Source organism: Natator depressus, chromosome 5 (assembly GCF_965152275.1).
Source record: "Natator depressus isolate rNatDep1 chromosome 5, rNatDep2.hap1, whole genome shotgun sequence".
In the NCBI taxonomy this organism is placed as follows: domain Eukaryota; kingdom Metazoa; phylum Chordata; order Testudines; family Cheloniidae; genus Natator; species Natator depressus.
This window is the reverse complement of record NC_134238.1, coordinates 43,543,198-43,552,420: the sequence shown is the minus strand read 5'-3', so window position 1 is coordinate 43,552,420 and position 9,223 is coordinate 43,543,198.

The following is a 9,223-nucleotide window of genomic DNA, read 5'->3' as shown; positions in this document are numbered from 1 at the left end:
AAGCATAATCAACTCCCTCCAGAGTCACTAAGAACTATTCTAATGATGTTAGTGGTGAAGTCAAGGAAGCAGGCTAAGGAAAGATAGTTTTATAAGCACATTTCACTGTTCAACACAGCCCTGTTAAAAAGCTGACATAGGGAATAGAGAGTCTTACCTCCAGAACACTTTGATCTTTTTTCCAAGGATACTGATCAATATTAGTAACCACTTGAAAACCAGTGGAAGGCTTTTGTTTCAGTTCCCTCTGCAGATGGAAAAGGTCTCTGAGGTAGGTCCTGGACATGACTATATCTATCCTCCAGAAAAATCAGGCAAGTATGCTTGGCGTTCATATATATGTATGTTTTTAACATTAGTCTATTAGCAAACTGGGAGGAATAATGAGCAGAATTTTCTCTGCACTGCAAATATTTTGTGGCACCAGGCAAAGATATCTGTTTCCTCATACAGTATTCTTGCATGTGAGCGATGTCTTTTTAATACTGATGAGCCCTGCTCTGATTAGGCCTCATGAATCTCAGCTTCCACCTGCTGACCAAGACATTATAGGAATGATATTGTTCACAATTTTAAAGCTTAGGGTTTGCCTTTTATAAGGCAACCTAGGAGCATAATACTGCTCTGACCAGGCCTGCAAAGCAAGTCAATGCCAATGTAATTCTTTGCACTGTGGTTATATGACTTCTAGGAAAATATGTCATGAGTTCAGATTTTTCCTAGTCCTATCAAAGCTGTACAATGAGAGGTTTCAGAGTAACAGCTGTGTTAGTCTGTATTCGCAAAAAGAAAAGGAGTACTTGTGGCATCTTAGAGACTAACCAATTTATTTGAGCATAAGCTTTCGTGAGCTACATTTCACTTCATTGGAGTGAGCTGTAGCTCACGAAAGCTTATGCTCAAATAAATTGGTTAGTCTCTAAGTTGCCACAAGTACTCCTTTTCTTTGCACAATGGGAGACTTTTCTATATCATTGAAAACACGCCCTCCCATCCATTAAATTAATTATCTCTGCCCAGAATAAGAGACCCCTTGGAACTGATATAATCTTCCTCATGGATGCAATCTCTTTACCATATCTTCCTGTTGATACCTAACATGTGATGTCCAAAAGTGATTAATGGGAATCTGAGTTGAGACATCCGAAAGGAGTCTGATTTTCAAAAGAGGCCAATCACCTGACTCTTTAAAATCAAGCTACATTAAGGTTTCAAGTTGGGCACCCAAAAATGAAGTAATCAAAAATTACTAGTTACTTTTGAAAATGTAGGTATGGTCCTATTTTTCATTAGCCTATAGGAAAAATACTGTCCAGAATGGAGAGGAAGAGATTTGATGTTAAATGAATGCTGCTAGCTAAGTTCACCAACCTAGAGTTATAAAAGTTAGAGACTTAGAGATGATTTATGGGGCTGGTCTGTGGCCATATCATGTTAAGCCACATATCCTGAATTAAGATCCAGGTTTGTTCAGTACTTGTTTACAGAACCTCTGGACAACATTTAGGTCATACCAGCATTACTGGTGTTAATGATTCAGCACAAAACAGCATTTGTTTGGAGTCAATACTGGAGCAATGTAACCGTATGCTGCCAACGGGCGGTGGGATATTGGAGGTGCTGTTTTACATATGAAACATAAAACTAAGGTCTGGTTCAACTGGGGTCACTAGTGGTCACTAATGGTTGCATGACGGCGGGGATTGCCTCACTGTTTCCAAAGGAGGCTAGAAGCAAGGAGGATTTTAATTCTCTGGGGGCTGAGTTCACCTTTCTAACTTAATTGGGGTGGAGATTTTTCTAATTACTTCTCCTGGTGGTATAGCCCATGCTGGCCCATTTCTATTTTTGAGATCTAATATATTTGCTCATCCTGATTATTTTAGCTGGAACACTGTTATAATTTGGTATTTTGTTGTACTTAAAGGGGTCTCTCTCATTCCTTAACTCTTCCTTATATTTCTTAACCTCTCTAAAAGGCCACTGAGAAATTATCGCCAGCATGTTAAACACACTCCTCTTCCCCTGCCCCCAATAAAAAAAACACTTGCCTAATACTGCTTTCCTCTGGAGAGGCAGGGGGAGCGATGGTAGCCATACAAGTCTGAAATGTCAGAGTCTGACCAAAGGGTGAAATCCTAGCTCCACTGAAGTCAGTGGGAGTTTTGCCATTGACTTCAATAAAGGCAGAATTTCACCCTAGATTTATAACCTACAAGAAACAGTTAAAAGAACAGTAAGCATGGTGTAATTGAGAATCAGTCTCATGGGGTCTGAAGTACAGGTGCAGAATTGGAGTGTAAATGCACTTTGTGCTACCATCGTAAGAGACAGCTGTTTGTTCCATGGAAAAATCGCAATAAGGTGAACTTTAAGGCATTTTTTTGTTTGAAGCTTACTGACAATTCTGAAACTAATTATCATGACAATACACCTTCAGAGTTGGAGCTTCCCCAACAACTGCTCTCCTCCCTCCTCCCACATTTTTCAAAATACCTTTCTATAAAGACAGGTTTCAGAGTAGCAGCCGTGTTAGTCTGTATTCTCAAAAAGAAAAGGAGTACTTGTGGCACCTTAGAGACTAACAAAATAAATTTGTTAGTCTCTAAGGTGCCACAAGTACTCCTTTTCTTTTTCTATAAAGACCGAGTCTTGACCTGACTTGCTCGATTCTTCAATAACATGCAGAATTTTAGTGCTTTCCTTTTTGTCTGCTTTGGATAAATAAAGAGTTATACCAGAAACTTGGAAGTGAGAGGGGAAAAAACCATTTATTCCCTGACATTATTAAATCAGTACAGGCACAGCATAAACATAATTAAGAGTTAGTTGAGTTGATTTTTCTTGGAATGACAATTTCACTTTGTTTTTTGTAAAGCTGTATCATGATTGAAGAGAAGAAATAAATTTTCTTAAAATGATGCCAAACTGTTAGTGACAAAATAATTTTAAAAAGTTAAAAGGAGGCTTAATGACAACACCTTGAGTGGTGATAATCGTAATGCTGCTGTAGCTAAATCCTTAGATGATTGAGTGTTTCAGTGTACGAATATTCTTTTTGAGGCTGCTCTGGATATTTCTCCCTGTTGTACATTCTGAAACAATATCAAGACATTAATTTAAAATGTGTTCTCTTCTTGCTGAAGTATCTACATGGTGGCTCTTTTGAGAGCATAATCCACATTTTACTCTCCTTTTTGTATGGCCCAAAGTGCGTTGTTTTTATTAACAAGTATTTTTTCCCATTAGTGGTGAAGTATTTGAGAAAATGAAAATAAAGGTGTTTGAAAAAAACAAATCAAGAGACTCACGGTCTTTTCTCTAAAAGTTGGGTTGGTAGTGTTAGTGTGCTGGCCCTATTCCAATACAATAGTTACATTTGGCATGACTAGATCAGCCCTTCACTTTTAGGTCCTGATTCCAAAAAGCACCACTAGTTAGGGCAACACTTAATTACATGCTTAAGTATTTCCTGATTCCAGGCTGTAACATGGCATGCCCTCACCGCCACAGCACCTCCTGCTGGTTACCTCTGGAATTAGCTCATCCCAGCCTCTGAGCACCTCCTGCTGGCTGGTGTCTCCCTAGTGGTACCTGCTTCCTTTCCTTCTCCACCACTGTAGTTCAGGCCCCGCAACCCTCCTGGCCCGCAGTGCCTCTTCTCTTGGGTACTGCCCCATGGCAGTACCCCCACACTCAGGGTCCTCCCCTCCCCAGGGAACCCCAGTCCCCTAAGCCCACCTCACCTCAGTGACCCACTGCCAGTCTTTATCTAGCCCCTTCCCTCAGGGACAAGCTGCAGTCTGATGTGGCCACTCTTCTTCGACCAGGGGGTTAGACCTGTGGCCTCTTCCTCCCCTGGCTGCTTCCCCACAGCCCTAGTACCTCCTCTGGCCCCAAAAGCAAGGCCTCTGCCTGGGGGTTTGCCAGGCTGGAGGTTCCCCAGCTCCTCCTGCCCTTCCCCAGTACTACACTGGCCAAAGTACCCTTTTCTTCTTCAGGCAGCCAGGTCCATCTCTCTCTAAAGCTGGAGAGAGACTGACTGCTTTTTGGCCCTGCAGCCCTTTTATGGGGCCCAGCCTGGCCCTGATTGGCTGCCTCCCAGCCTCCTCTGATTAGCTCCCAGCCCTCTCCAAGGGCTGGCTTTTAACCCCTTCTAAACCAGAGCGGCGTGACTGCCCCGCTACACAGGCCATAGTGCGGTACACTATCCTTCTCAGGTCTTGTCTCACTCTTTTGTGGAGTGGAACAATGTGCTGTAAAACAGCTCTTGTGAAGCCCCACACAGGTCGCTGCAGTTCTATGGTGGGTAAAGTGCTCCCATTATTATTTGTATTATTGTAGCACCGAGGAGCCCTAGTCATGGACCAGGGCCCCACTGTGCTAGGTGCTGTACAAAAACAGAACAAAAAGATGCTCCCTACCTCAAGGAGTGTACAATTTAACTATAAGAAAAGCGATAACAGATGGTTACAGACACATGGGAGAGTACAAGTAAACAATGAGACAATATTGGTTTATGTAGATTATACAGAACTTTTGGCCCCAATGAAATAAAAAGCATTGCCTTTGAAAGTCTGCCTCATGCCATGTTGCACATAAGCCTGGCAAGCACAGAATTGAGCCTCTAAAAAAATCTAACCCTGCCCAGGTTTATTTAACCTACAGTTCTTAGTTGTGTTTAGAATTTAACCAGAAGGCACAAATGCTTGCTCCTTGTCTGCGTTTGTGTTAAAAGCAGGTGTTAGCAGGTGTTAAAACACAACTGGAAATTTTAGTATATACAAATCCTTAAAAGGAGGCTACGTTATATGGATAATAAATAGCCTAAACTACAAACTGTAATATCCATTTGATAAATTTAACCTGTAATCACTTTTTTCAAGTTTTCTGTCTACTGCTGTTGTCTGAGCAGTGATTGTTTCATAAGCTATTTTGCTGCTACCTCAGGTGGATATGGTTAAATAGAAGGATTTGTGTGTCTTTAATTTTTCAACAGAAACATTTAAGCTTGAGGTCTACACATTTTCCAAAGAGGGATGTTTTGGTACCAAAAAAGCAGCACTATACGCTTCAGAAATGGAAAAGCCCCACCCTGCCTTTGTGGTTTGTGGTGCAGTTATGGACAGGTACTGTGGACAATACACATCCCTTTATGCACCAGTATCAGTCTGAATTCTTTCCTTTAATTCTCAATAATGATTTTGAAAGGAAAGGTATTAGCTTGACATCACTACAGTCTAAAATCCTTTATCCACTAAACAGCCGCACTGCTGCAGCCGATGCTGTAAGCTTCCTAGCACTATCCTGCTGCTTTGATCAGTCCCCATTTCAGGCATTTCTAGTTGTGGAAGGGTATTTCATACTCCGCCATAATTCAGTCCTTAGACTCTCAGTTGTGTCACCATATGGTACTTGGGCACCTCAGAAATACCTAAACAGCTGCCAATAGTGGCTGCACCTGTGCTGTGGACAAATATTCATTAAATCCAGGATTAAACTAAAAGAAAAGGAGGACTTGTGGCACCTTAGAGATTAACAAATTTATTTGAGCATAAGCTTTCGTGAGCTACAGCTCACTTCATCGGATGCAAGTGAGCTGTAGCTCACGAAAGCTTATGCTCAAATAAATTTGTTAGTCTCTAAGGTGCCACAAGTCCTCCTTTTCTTTTTGCGAATACAGACTAACACGGCTGCTCCTCTGAAACTAGGATTAAACTAGTGAACTCATTTCACACAAAACTTTCACTGGTGTCAGACAGGAACATGTTTCGGCCATTAGTGAACTGGGAAGAGCCTGACTAGGGTGAAAGACTCTATAATCTCTTACCAGCAGGTCAAGCCATTCAGTCTCCCACAAAGCAATTACTTTTAGTTAGCAAAAACACTGACACCAAACTGAATACTTCAGGAAAAGTACATGGAAAAAAGTTAGTTGATTAGAATTCATGCTTTATATATATAAAGCATGAATATATATCAGCAGTTGTGGTTAGAAGAAATAGGTGGGCAAGTCTTTAAAACGAGTCTGTCTAGATCCATTTTTTCCAGAACGCGTCCATGGTGTATATTCAGTTACTTAAGTTTGTAGAAGTATCTCAGACCAGACCCTGGAGAGTCTGGTGTTTGTGGTAAGCCTAGGAGTGAGGGAGATGTTACTAAAGCTGAAAATACTCCAAAAAATATTATTAAAATCTCAGACAACAGCGCCATGGGACACTATCAGACACAGACTAAAACAGAATGGAAAAAGTGTAATTATCCATAAGAACCACCAGCTAGTTACTTAATAGAAATCACATGGTCTGTATCCTGTGGGTAACATTTTAGCTGCTCCACATACACTTCAGTGAGCATAACCTATTATATTTCATTCACATGCTTTTTGGAAGAAGGGTGGTAGGTTTCTGAAAGATAAACATCCAATTTACTGTTTCCCACTCCCAACATTTCCTTCCCCCTATGCCTATGTATTATTTTAATAATGTTTTGACAGACGATAAGATGCAATGAAATAGTGCATTGTGCCGGGCTGTCAAACACCCTTTATGAAGTTGATAAATCAGAGAACGGATGTAATTTTGGCATTTATTTTTCCTTTCGCAAAATGTCATTGCAATATGGAGTTCAGCCACATTTCAAAGTAGTAAGACTTTCCTTTTCTACCAATAGATGATTTCTTACTCAGAAATAATATTTCTAGTAAACAAAGAGCATCTCTAAATTGATGTTCCACTTACGTCATGCTTTTCCAGGTATAAGAAGCCACTAGAACTTAAGGAAATTTGGATGTCAAAACAGATAAGCTAGAGTGTCAGTAGTGGAAAACAGTTGGTACAGAAACAGGCAAAAAATTTCTACCAATCTATGCTACTAAGGAGGCAAAGGAGGCAGAGAGATCTTACTTCTCCTCTGCCTCAGAAATAGCAGTGTCATGCCCTACAGAGGTTTTCAGACTGTAAATCACTTCATAAACTCAGTCTGCCTCAATTCAGCCCTGGAAACCAGCCCCTCATTTCATGAGATCACACACCTACATGATGGCTTTATGAGTCACCCAGAACACAAGACCCTGCTTCCAAGAATTTGGCCTGTTTACACAAGAAGCAATCATAGCAGCACTGACAGAAATCAAGGCCATACATGGAACTGACTCCTGACTTTAGTTTAAAAAAACAAACAAACCCCCCCCCCCCCCACACACACACACTTGGGACATCTAATATGAGATTATAAAACCTTTAAGAAATCTACCGCCCACTCTAAAGCAAAGTACCTTCCAGTACAAAAGAAGGCATCACTCAGTGCTAGACTCCTCACAAACTGCTCCTTAGTTCTCACCTCCCGTGGCTAAACAAATTGAGAAGTGAGCAGAGTCTCCAACAGCACCTATCAGTCACCAATATCCTGGACTCCTCTCAGTCAAGGTTCAAACTAGGGCCTGGTTTAGAGACAGCACTTGTTGCTATGGTGGATGACTGTCTCCTGTATGTACACAAGGAAAACACATCCATAATCATCTTGCTCAGTCTTTGACATACTGTTCAACATCCCTATGAAGCTGTTGGGAGAGACAACACAGGCTGAAGTGCTAGCTGCACATAGAAAACACCCCCCTCTACATGTCCTTTATGTAAAACTTAAACAGCACCACCTCACAGCCGTCAGAATCCCTAGCTGAAATCAGCTCTTGGATAAAGAGCAGATAGCTAAAGCTGAATCGGGGGACGACTGAGGTGATGCTGCTGGCAGGAAAATGGAAGACCTTCAAAAAACTTGCCACCTCTAACATCCCTCATGACCAAGGGACTTTGTCCTCAGACTTAGGCCATATCTACACTACCAATTTGTGTGGCCAAAAGTGATGTTGACACCCAAAAGTCGACATGTTAAAAATCGCAATTTCATGTTCACACTTGTTCCCTCTGTTGGCAGATCGCATCCACAGTGGGGGCACTGTCATCGAACGTGTGAGCAATGCACTGTGGGTACCTAGCCCACAGTCATTCTGGCACTAGGTGTTGTGGGACAATGGAGCGGATCGCGGCGCATCTTGAGACAGTTCTAAATGCCCCGTGATGAATTGCTTTCTGTCCCAGCACTCCATGGGCATGCATCTTTCTTTCGCGGCATTTTTTCAATGGCCCTTTTTTACTGTTCACCCCAACATCTTTGTGAGAAGGGATGGATCCCACACTGCTCTCCTATGTTCTGTCATGAAGACATCGCGGATGGCAGTGCAGTTAATCGTGAAGTTCCTAACTGAAGAAGACTCACAGGCGCCCGACATTCTGCGTGATATGGATAGGAGCAACTTTAGATTGCTTTTGGCATTCACAGAGCAGGTGCATAGGGTAGACTGTTGCTTTTGGGCTTGTGAAACAAGCACTGAGTGGTGGGATCATATCATCATGCAGCTTTGTGATGATGAGCAGTGGCTACAGAACTTTTGGATGCAAAAAGCCACCTTCCTGGAATGGAGCTTGCCCCAGACCTGCAGTGCAAGGACACCAGAATGAGAGCTACTTTCTCAGTAGAAAAGTGTGTGGCAATCGCTGTGTGGAAACTGGTGACTACAGACTGCTACCGGTCAGTCGCGAATCAGTTTGAAGTGGGGAAGTCAGCCATTGGGGCTGCGTTAATGCAAGTGTGCAGGGCAGTAAATTGCATCCTGCAATGAAGGACCATGACTCTGGGAAATGTGCGTGAAATAGTGGTTGACTTTGCAGAAATGGGTTTCCCTAACTGTGGAGGAGCAATAGCTGGCACACATATTCCAATTTTGGCACCAGACCACCTTGCCACAGAGTACATCAGTAGGAAGGGGTACTTCTCCATGGTGTTGCAGGCACTTGTGGATCACCTTGGATGTTTCACTGACATCAATGCAGGGTGGTCTATGAAGGTGCATGATGCACGCATCTTCAGGAACACCAGCCTGTACAGAAAGCTGTAAGCAGGGACTTCCTTTCCTAATGAGAAGATTACAGTGGGGGGTGTTGAAATGCCCATAATGATCCTGGGGGACCCTGTGTACCCCCTACAGCCGTGGCTCATGAAACCTTACGTGGGACACCCGGACAGCAGTAAGGAGCGGTTCAACAACAGGCTCAGTAGGTGCGCTGGCAATGCCTTTGTGGCAGGTTGGACCTCACTGAGGAGAATATTCCTATAGTCATAGCCGCATGCTGTACATTGCATAATCTCTGTGAAGCTAAGGATG